The 11201-nt window shown below is 35.9% G+C and overlaps 1 long non-coding RNA gene across 1 annotated transcript; it reads left to right on the forward strand.

Moving 5' to 3' along the window:
• Positions 1–7390: 7390 nt before the first annotated feature.
• On the forward strand, positions 7391–9369 carry LOC124886726. Its single transcript, XR_007044000.1, has 2 exons — positions 7391–7992; positions 9027–9369. It is a non-coding gene; the product is annotated as an uncharacterized LOC124886726 (long non-coding RNA).
• Positions 9370–11201: the final 1832 nt, after the last annotated feature.

Consider the following 11201-nt stretch of genomic DNA (forward strand, 5'->3'; position numbering starts at 1 on the left):
ACCATGGCGGCCTCGTCTAGGTAGCCAAGGGCCTTGCTTGAGTGCTGGCATACCAAGACAACCTATTACAAAGTGCAAAAGGCATTGCCAAGGGCCTCACTTGAGATATGGCATTCAAAGTCAGCCTACTTACCTAGAAAACCCAAGGCACTCCAAGGAGACACTACCTAGATGGCCAAGGTGATGATACCAGCATTAGCATGAACCAACATGTGGCCAATATATCGACCCCTCTGTACTCATTCAAAATACCGTGAGTGCAAATGAACTATGCTACCAAACTATATTTAACGTTACAAACTCAATGGCGTCATCAAAATTTCTATCCCTAGTCATTTATATAGATGTGGGTCCAATACCTAAGGGTTGTTTTAACCAGTTTCCACCTTACAGTCCAAAATGAGTCAAGTCTCGGGACACAAACCAAATATTACTTTAGCCTAAAATTGATATTCTGGAGATAATACAACTGTCAAAATTAGCATGTGAGACCGTTCTACTGAATTTTAGGTCCAACTTATTTCTTAATATAGAAAGCTCCAAAATAGAGAATTGGTTTAAAAAATCAAACAAACTGTCTGATGACCGAATTAACTATCCCAACAAGTTTTAAATGACTTGGTATAGATGTTGAAAATATATAAATGTATAAAAAGAATGAAAATTACTTGGAAGATCATTATAATATTTATTCTCATCATCACTAGAAGAATACTACTTCATACTCAATTTGAAGTGCATAGCTAAAGGTGTACTAACAACCTTAGCCTTATCTATGTTGAATGTTCATAACTTATGAATATACTTATCTTGTGATAACCGTAACTTCTACGAGTGTCTTTCATGGACCATCTGCATGCCACAAATCTGTCTTGTTGGTCCTAAGTCTTTCATAGAAAAAGGCTTACTCAAGTCTTGCTTCCACTTTTGAATCCTGCAAGCATTCTGACCAACAATAAGTATGTCATGAACATAAAGAAATACAATAATAAAGTTGACATCAGAGAATGTTTGCACAAAAATACAACGGTTTGAAGAAGTCTTTTTGAAGCCTTGCAGACTCATAAAAGAACCAAACTCTCGGTACCACTGCCTGGGATCTTGTTTCAAACCATACAAGCTCTTCATTAATTTTAAAATATAATTATTTTTCCCTTTGGATTCAAAATTTTTGGATAATATATTTAAATTTATTCATCTAAGTCTCCATGGAGAAAAGCAATTTTAACATCCATTTGCTCAACCTCTAAATCTTGACTTGCATGCAAGCATAGAACTACACGAATGGATAACATCTTCGCAACAAGAGAGAATATCATATCAAAATAAACTACCTTTTATTGGTTAAATCCCTTTACAACTAATCTAGCCTTGTATCATGGAACTGGGTTACCATCTTCATGTTTTACCAAAAAAACCCACCTAGTTTTCAAGGCTTTTCTATCTTCAGTTAACTTAACCCAGTCAGATGTATGGTTATCATACAAGGATTCAATTTTATCTTCCATAGAATAAAAACATATATATCCTCATCAAAAATCTCAGGTTCTCCCTATCATTCAAAACTACATACTCATTGGAAGAATAACAAAATGAAGGTATTCTCTCTCTAGTAGAATTGTCTAAGAGAACTCTTTCAGGCATAAATAATTGGTTGATGATAAACCACGTCATCTTGCACTAGAAAATTAATGAAATCATTCTAAACATGATCATTCTCTTCATTAGCAACGTGATTTTGATTATTACAAAGATTTTCTTCAGGTGCAATAGCCAAAGGAATTAGACCAATATCAACTAAGCTCTCACTGCTCTAACAATCAACTTTCACAGCATTGTCAAAATATTCAATTGTTTAGTCTTCAAAGAACACAACATCACAGTTTCTAAAAAGTATCTTCTCAACTAGTTCATAGAAATGATAGAAAAATTTATTTTGACTATAGCCAAAGATACATTTACTAGTTTTAACATCCAACTTTGAAATCACATCCTTAGGAATATGCATAATAGTTTTACACCAAAAGAATCTAAGATAATCATAATAAACATTTTTATCAGATCAAACTTTGTTAGAGACATCACTATCCAAACAAATAGTAGGATATAAATTAATAACATAAGTAGCAGTATTAAGTGCTTCTGCCCAAAAGAAATCTAACAGCTTAGCATCTAAAGGCATACATCTAATCCTCTCAACTAGAGTTTTGTTTATCATATCTGCTAAGCCATTTGACTGGAGAGTCGTTGGAGGGATTTTTTTATGCTGATGTAATACCCCGTATTAGTCTTATCTAAGCTTATAGTGCATGCACAAGAGGCTTAAAACCTGAAAATTTAGCTAAGTTTTGGGCACTTAGTTTTATTTGGCTTCTTAACTTCATTTAATTTTAAAGTGACCTTTCCGATCCCGAGATGTAAGTTTTTGAGTTAATTTATGTTCAGGAGTGTAAAGAGCATATCTTGAGGAAGTTTTGGATTTTTCAGATGAGGTTTGGGCCGTGTTTAGATTTCAACTCTAGAAGCTCAATGATATTGCACTGCGTCATGGTGGAATAATGATGGCATCATGGAGCATCACGGTGATGGCCTAATCGGTGTCCCAGTTATGAATTTAAATTACAGAAGGGCAGTCTTATCTTTTCCCATTGACCTAATCCGTATTAACACATGATTTGGCTTCAGTTAAGGCATATGATGCCCAAAATCCCCAATTTTACTCTCAAAAAACCCTAATCTCTTCCCTAGTCCATAACATTAAACTCCTTTCCTTTCAAGAAAAATCAAGAAAACAAGTTCCCAAATTCAAGGATCTCTAAGAAAGTTTAAGAAATTGTGTTTCTTTTCAATGATTCAAACTTTTAAGGTATGTTAGATGTTCATTCATGGGTCCTTATCACCCATGAACTTCAAGAACCCATTTTCAAGATTAAAGTTATGATTTTTACTTATTATTGTGAGTTATCTTCATGAAGATATTATAAACTTGGATTTCAAATTATGTTTATCATGTGGTTTCATTGGAATTAGCCTTGACACATTTGAATGGTGCTTATTCGCATGTTAAATCTTAATCAATGATTTTAGTACTGCAGATATGTCGCTATTACATGTTTAAAATTTTCCCATGCTTAAGACCATGAATTTCAAGTGTTTGATGAAATGCCTAAATGATTTGATTCTCCTCTCTCGAGAGTGAGATACGTAGGATGCCTTATTTTAGGTTTGGTCCAACCAAATAAAATTTTTAGAGTCAACCGATCGACAAAAACTGGGGCATATGTTAATCCTCATTGTTTGAGTCGATTTCAAAAGTTGTAAGTTTCCACCCCATTTTAAGTGTCGTTTGGGCCGCATGCCATCCTTTCTTTCTAACCCTATCCAAAAACCAAGTTACAACCAAAGAAAGACCTTTATATCAATCTTTGAGAATGTTAAGGCTAAGCATGCAATGGATGTGATGATACATTTTGGGAAAACTTGTCTTTCTCAGCATAAAAAATCAGGAAAGAAATAAAATAAGAGAGTCTTATTGGTGAAAACCCTCGCGGGCACCATAAGGCGATGATGAGTCGAGAGAAATAAGAATATGAGAGTCTTACTGGTGAAAACCCTCATGGGCACCATAAGGTGATGGGTAGTTAAGAGAATTAAAAATAAGAGAGTATTATTGGTGAAAACCCTCATGGGCACCATAAGGTGATAGCGAGTTTGAGAGAAAGTGAAAAGGAAAGAGATTTATTGGTGAAAGTCTTTCAAGAGGACGTCAATTGAATGAGATATATGAGTTCAATGGATTTGAAAAAGCGGCTCAACAACAAAGGCACGAACTCAACAACAAATGGGAAGTTTGGATAGGAAGATTAGGCAGCTTAATCCAAAATGCATGTCATACTCATTGATGTTGGTCGCCGTATTCAGATAAGTTTTCTTTTTGAATAAGGGACATTGCCCTTTTCTTTTATTTACGTATTCATATTTTTGTCTCTTTAGGTCATTTATCAAAATAAAAGTCACCATCATTTCTTTATATTTTAAGTCAAGCCTGTGTCAAAATAAGTGAGAAGGGATTTCAAAACTTGCTATCAGTCTTTCCAATTGTATGAGGAAAAGACAAGGACCAAAACATTAAAGAAATATGATCGTAATTCAACACAAAGAAAAGAAAGTCTATCAACCGACAAACTACTAGATTTGTGGGAGTATTCAGATTTAGAAAAGGGTGTATCTCAAAGGCATGGTAAAATGGAAACTTGGTTTTTGAGTCAAAGTCATTTCATTCGATCTGGTCTAGGTCAATGATGCAACAAGATAGGGGAAAGTGTCAGTGATCTGAAATAGAGATGAAAGAAATAAATGCTGGAGCAGATGCCTGGGAATCCAAGTGTTGCAAGCCACCACTAACTTTTTAACTAACAAATTTTCTTTGTTGAAACAGGGGCAAATTCACTTCACTTAATTCAGTTACCATTGGAAAAACACATCCATGAGGATTTTACCTTATGTTCAGGATCCTCCTAACAAATGGGATTTACTTTCTGTTCAGGACCCTCCTAAAAAATGGGATTTAACTTTCTGTTCAGGACCATCCTGAAAAATGAGAATTTACATTCTATTCAGGACACTCTTGAAAAATGGGATCTTACTTTTTATTTAGGACCCTGCTAAAAAAAGGACTTTACTCTCTGTTCAGGACCCTCTTGAAAAATGAGATTTTACTTTCTGTTTAGGATCCTCCAGAAAAATGAGATTTTACTTTATGTTCAGGACCCTCCTGAAAAATGGGAATTTACTTTCTGTTCAGGACCCTCCTAAAAAATGGAAATTTACTTTCTATTCAGGACCCTTTTGAAAATGGGATTTTACCTTATGTTCAGGACCCTCCTGAAAAATGGGATTTTACTTTCTGTTCAGGACCCTCCTAAAAAATGGGATTTTAATTTATGTTTGGGACCCTCCTGATAAATGGGATTTACTTTCTGTTTAGAACCCTCCTAAAAAATGGGATTTTACCTTCAGTTTAGGACCCTCCTGAAAAATGGGATCTTACTTTCTGTTCAGGACCCTCCTAAAAAATGGGATTTTACTCCCTGTGCAGTACCCTCCTAAAAAATGGGAATTTACTTTCTGTTCAAGACCCTCTAGAAAAATGGGATTTTACCTTATTTCAAGACCCTCTAGAAAAATGGGATTTTACTTTCTGTTCAGGACCTTCCTGAAAAATGAGATTTACTTTTTGTTTAGGACCTTCTTGAAAAATGGAATTTTACTTTTTGTTCAGGACCCTCCTAAAAAATGGAAATTTACTTTTTGTTCAGGACCCTCTTAAAAAATGGAATTTTACCTTATGTTCAGGACCCTCCTAAAAAATGGGATCTTACTTTCTGTTCAGTATCCTCCCAAAAATTGAACTTTACTCTCTGTTCAAGACCCTCCTGAAAAATGGAATTTTACTTTTTATTCAGGACCCTCCTGAAAAATAGGATTTTACTTTATGTTCAGGACCCTCCTGAAAAAATGAGAATTTACTTTTTGTTCAGGATCCTCCTGAAAAATGGTAATTTACTTTCTGTTCAGGACCCTCCTAAAAAATGGAATCTTACTTTCTGTTCAGTACCCTCCTAAAAAATTGAACTTTACTCTCTGTTCAAGACCCTCCTGAAAAATGGGATTTTACTTCTTGTTCAGGACCCTCCTGAAAAATCGGATTTTACTTTATCTTCAGGACCCTCCTAAAAAAATGAGAATTTACTTTCTGTTCAAGACCCTCCTGAAAAATGGGAATTTACTTTCTATGTAGGACCCTCCTGAAAAATGGGATTTCACCTTATGTTTAGGATCCTCCTGAAAAATAAGATTTTACTTTCTGTTCAGGACCTTTCTGAAAAATGAGATTTTACTTTATGTTCAGGACCCTCCTGAAAAATGAGATTTACTTTCTGTTCAGGACCCTCTTGAAAACCCTTATGAAAATGGGATTTTACTTTCTGTTCAGGACCCTCCTGAAAAATGGGAATTTACTATCTGTTCAGGACCGTCCTGAAAAATGAGATCTTACTTTGTGTTCAGGACCCTCCTGAAAAATTGGACTTTACTCTCTGTTCAGGAACCTCCTAAGAAATGAGATTTTATTTTATGTTCAGGACCCTCCTGAAAAATGAAATTTTACTTTCTGCTTAACACCCTCCTAGAAAATGCGATATTACTTTCCAAAAATGAAATCTCTCTTTATCTTAATCTTTGTTGTGGTTAATTTTGTTTATAGTTTTTATTTTGATTTCAGAAGCCCGCCTGAAGAACAGGGTGATGAAATAACAAGTCGTGAGCCCGCCTGAAAAGCAGGGCGAATAAATGAAAGTCAAGCAACAAGGTGAAGAAATTGAAAGCCAAGTAACAAGTTGAAAAAATTGCAAGTCAGGAGCCCGCCTGAAGAATAGGGCGATGAAACTCAAGTCAAGAGTTCAAAAGAAGCTGCATAGATAGGATTTTTCCAATTATTTATGTTTTAACTTGTAATTTTTATTTTTGATGTAATAACAGAGCTGTGGATCGGAGCCTTGATGGGACCTCACTCGACTCTCCAACTCGGTATAGTCTCTCTCCGTCTAATCTTTTGAGATACCTGTCACTTGATTCCCTCATAACGTGGGTTGGTAGGATGTCCTAAGTCAAGCCCTGGTTTCCCTCCTTCCTCTTGCTCCGTGCTAGATCAGGATAAAATTTTGTTTTGTTGTCTACTGCTTTGTATGAAAACACCATGTGTTTGCATCCAAAGGGGGCATGATGTAGACACGTAATTTTGTCCCTAAAAAAATAATATTTTAATTATTTCTATTTCTATTTCTATTTTTATTTTTTTATTTTATTTTATTTTTATTATTATTATTTTTATTTTTTTTATTTTTATTTTATTCTATTTTTATTTTTATTTCTATTTGCATCCACTTCACCATGCCACCTCAACACCTCACCCCTCATTTTCCATTCGATGCATGCAAAGGCCACACGCCCTACTCATTTTGCCACACGCCACACTCATCTTTCCACATGCCATACCTCATTTTACACATGCCACACAAATATACCCACAAGCCACCAATGATATTCATACACATAAGACACAATATAAAAAATAAGAAAAAGGGAATAAGAGGGGGTCCGTTGGAAAGATTTCTTTTATTTGTTGGGAATTTTCTTTTCCAAATTGATGAAGGAACGTATGTATAGGATTTAAAAAAAAAAAGAGAAAAAAAGGAGTCAATTATATAGGGGCCCCACGTGTCTTATGTTTTTCATTTTCTCTTTTTGTTTTTTCTAATTAATAAAGATTTAAACTAGGGACCATTTTGTTTTCTTTTGTTTTTTTTCATATACACTATAAAACAAAAAATGGAACTTTCTAGGAAGGGGAGGATATTATTTTGTTTTCATTTTAGGGAGGGACCCCATTGTTCATCTCCTTTCTTCTCCATTAGCACACACCTATGAGACACCATTATTTTTCGCTTTTCTTTTCTTCTTTTTGTAACACACGACACACACACAAAAGAGAGTTCGAGAGTGAGAAATTGTGAGGGATAACAGACCGGAGTTGATTTTCGTTCGTCATCCGCCCGGCCCAGTTCAAGGAGTCTCGAAATTCCTTCATTTTTCTTTGATTTCTAGGTAGAATCCATTGAAAAACACTGAGATTCTATGGAAAGCTTGAACCAGCCGTGGAGTTTTTACTGAGATCAACACTATTTTAACCAATTTTTTTCTTTTGCAATAGTTTCACGTATAGTGGTGTTCCGTCACTTTGCTTGATTTGGGTTCATCATGCTTCTTTACTGGTTTGAAATTCGGAGTCTTCTAGTATCGATCTGTTCATCACATGTAGTTTTAGGGTTCGATCTCTCGATTACCGAGTTGGATTCATCACGGTTGAGGTTATTCCAGAGGAAATTCGAAGTCTGGGTTTTCTTACTATCAACAAAGATCAGATTGTCAAAGGTCCATTTTCTTTAACTCGATCTTTTCTCTTTATTTTGATTTGTTGAATTGGTTGCGAATATGTGTGGTATGATCATGGTCGTTGGATTTTATTTATATTACAATGTTATGGTTATGTGCTTGACTAAGTGATTTTGGTGATACGTGAAACTAATTGGAATAATTTTGATGGCATGATTGATAAAATGAAGTTTGGGGGCGGGAATGGAGAAATGGATAAAAGTTGAATGTAGTTAATTTTTGGTTCGTTGTTTTGTTAAATTTGGGATAAGCATGAATATGTTGGCTTTATGATACATTGAAATGGATAGGAAATATAGGTTTGGGTTGGCAAAATTTAGGAATAAGTGTTTGCGTTGAATGTTTGAATATGGAATATTTGTTGAATGTTTTCTAGTTTATTGCACTTGGATTAAAATGTACTATTTGGTCGGGGAATGCCTTGAGGTATTTGTGTTTATTTGCCGGGGAATGCCCCAAAATATTTTGTACCTGGAGTATGTTCAAGAGAAGGCCCGAGGTGACATGTGGAGAAAGCAATGGAGCATAGTTTAGGATTAGCGTAGAATAGAGTAGGTTTATATTTCTACATTTTCTTTTATTTTGGGACTATAATAATTGAACCAAAAACTAGTTTATTGGATTGTTTTGATTATTTGATTGATTGTTTTGTGTGTTTTTGTATGGTTTATACATTCGTAATGTCAAATTAGCCGATATTTTTCCACCATGCAACCGTGCTCGAACCATGGGATCGAGGGGTGCCTGACACCTTCCCCTAGGTCAATAGAATTCCTTAGCCCGAATCTCCATTCACAAACCAATTTTAAAGTCAAATCATTTTGAAAAGGATTTTCTAAAGGTGACTTGGCACACCGGATTATGCCAAGTGGCAACTCTGATTTTTTAAATGTAAAAATAATCCTTTTTCATAACAAATCTTCATTTTGTCACTTGAATAATGAAAACCCTTTCGAACTTAAATTATATCTGATTTGGTAATAAGGGGTGTGATAACTGCATATTCATTTCAGGTGCTATGATGTCTCATATCATAAGTACAAACGCTCAGGTTCGCGACCGCACTTAGATATTCTAGTGCATCAGCAGTAGCAGCAATGGCGAGTCCTCATATTTTAAGGACCGATTATGTTTATTTTAGTGTTTTCAGTTTAGTAGTCAGTTTGAGTTAGTTGGGGCCTATCTCATCAACACTTATTCAGTCAGTTTTAGAGGCTTTCGGACACTTAAGACAGTCAGTCAATTTGTCATTACTTTTATCAATTTTCAGTTAATTATTTTGCGGTAGTTGTTTTCAAGCTTGTGATTCAAAAATATTTTAGTCTTTTAAACCTTATGGCATATTCAGTTATTCCACACATGTGTATTTTATTATTATTATGCAGTACTTACAGCGGGTACTAGCTCATGGGTTAGCTTGTGGTCTTTTGGGACCATAAGCATCATTGTCGCAACAAGGAGGTAGCCTCCAGTCGTAACAAAACTTGGTATCAGATCCTAAGGTTTTTAAGTATCTTAGGGAGTCTAAAGCTACGTTGAGTAAAATCATATGCAGGGGTGTGAAGCGTACCACACTTATGGGAAAGAGGCTACAAGATGTTTTAGGAAATGTTTCTCTTCTTTTAGTATTCATGTCATATGAATGATCATGAGCTCAATTTAAATGCTCTTTCAAATTCAATCTTCTTTCCATTTATAGAACATGCCTCCTTGAAAGAATAACGGAAGGAGAAATGGAAATCATCCTGCACCTCCGCCTGCTTAGAAAGATCCCCTGAACGAGCATGTCTCTCAGGCCAAATTCAAAGCTGCATTAACTAATTTATCTCACTCATTAGTAGCTCAGAATAATTAGCAGGCTACTTCCCCAACCTTTCCAGTGACTAATATCGCCGCAGCTAGGATTCTGGACTTCACCCGAATGAATCCTTCTTTGTTTACGGAATCCAAGTTTGATGATGATTCGTAGGAGTTTGTTAACATAGTTCAGCAGGTAACTGACATTATAGGTGTGATTTCTAGTGAGAGTTCAGAGTTAGGTTCTTACCAGTTATAGGAAGTAGATTACGCCTTGTATAAGCAATGGAAGAGAGATACAGGCGCAGATGCAGGGCCAGTTAAATAGAAGGAGTTTGCTACAACCATTTTAGATAGGTTATTTCCTTTAGAGTTAAGGGAAGCTAAGGTGATGGATTTTATTAACTTGAAGCAGGGAAATATGAGTGTGAAAGAGTATTCGCTTAAGTTTACTCAGCTAGCAAGGTATGCTCCTCATTGGTGTCTGATAATCGATCTAGGATGAGTAAGTTTGTCTCTAGTGTAGCTAATAGTTTGGTCAAGGAGTGTATTTCTATGATGTTGATTAAGAATATGGAATTTTCAAGGATGATGGCCCATGATCAATAGATTGAGGAGTAGAAGTTTAAGAAGAGAGAGAGAGAAGAATAAGAAGGCTAGGACAGGTAGCTTTAATTTTACTTAGCCAAGGTCAAAAGGTGGTAACTGTCCTTAATTCCATCAGAAATCTTCATCCCTAGCCCTGTCTTCAGCTAGTGCTCCAGCGCCAAGGTTTAGAAATGGTAATCAGGATAGGGTGCCAGGCTTTAAAACTCAGGGTAGTGTGAACAGTGGTCGGACTAATCCCCTATGCTAAAAGTGTGGTAGAAATCATCAAGGTGTATACAGGGCTGGCATCGATATGTGTTTTGGATGTGGCAAGCCAGGCCACAGGTTGAGGGAATGTTTGACAATTGTATGGAAAGGTAGGAATGATCACTAGTAGGGCCAGACTAACTCTTCAACGGCACCCAAAGGTCTCCTAACTCAACAGGGTGCCACTTTTAGTGCCATCAGTGGTCAGCGCTAGAACAGATTGTATGCACTTCAGTCCTGGCAGGATCAGGAAAGTTCCCCTGATGTGGTTACGGGTACGTTACAGGTCTTTCATTTACATATTTATGCTTTATTAGATCTGGAGCTTCTCTTTCTTTTGTAACCCCCTATATATATGTCAACTTCAAAGTAAGTCCCGAAACCTTAGCATAACCCTTATCAATTTCCACTCCAGTAGGTGTCTCTATTGTAGCTAAGCAGGTATATAGGAACTGTTCAGTCACAACATCCCAGAAAGTAACTTCAGCTGATCTTGTGGAGTTAGAGATACATATTTTGATATTATTCTCAGCATG

The sequence above is a fragment of the Capsicum annuum genome, chromosome 8, assembly GCF_002878395.1.
Source record: "Capsicum annuum cultivar UCD-10X-F1 chromosome 8, UCD10Xv1.1, whole genome shotgun sequence".
Lineage (NCBI taxonomy): Eukaryota > Viridiplantae > Streptophyta > Magnoliopsida > Solanales > Solanaceae > Capsicum > Capsicum annuum.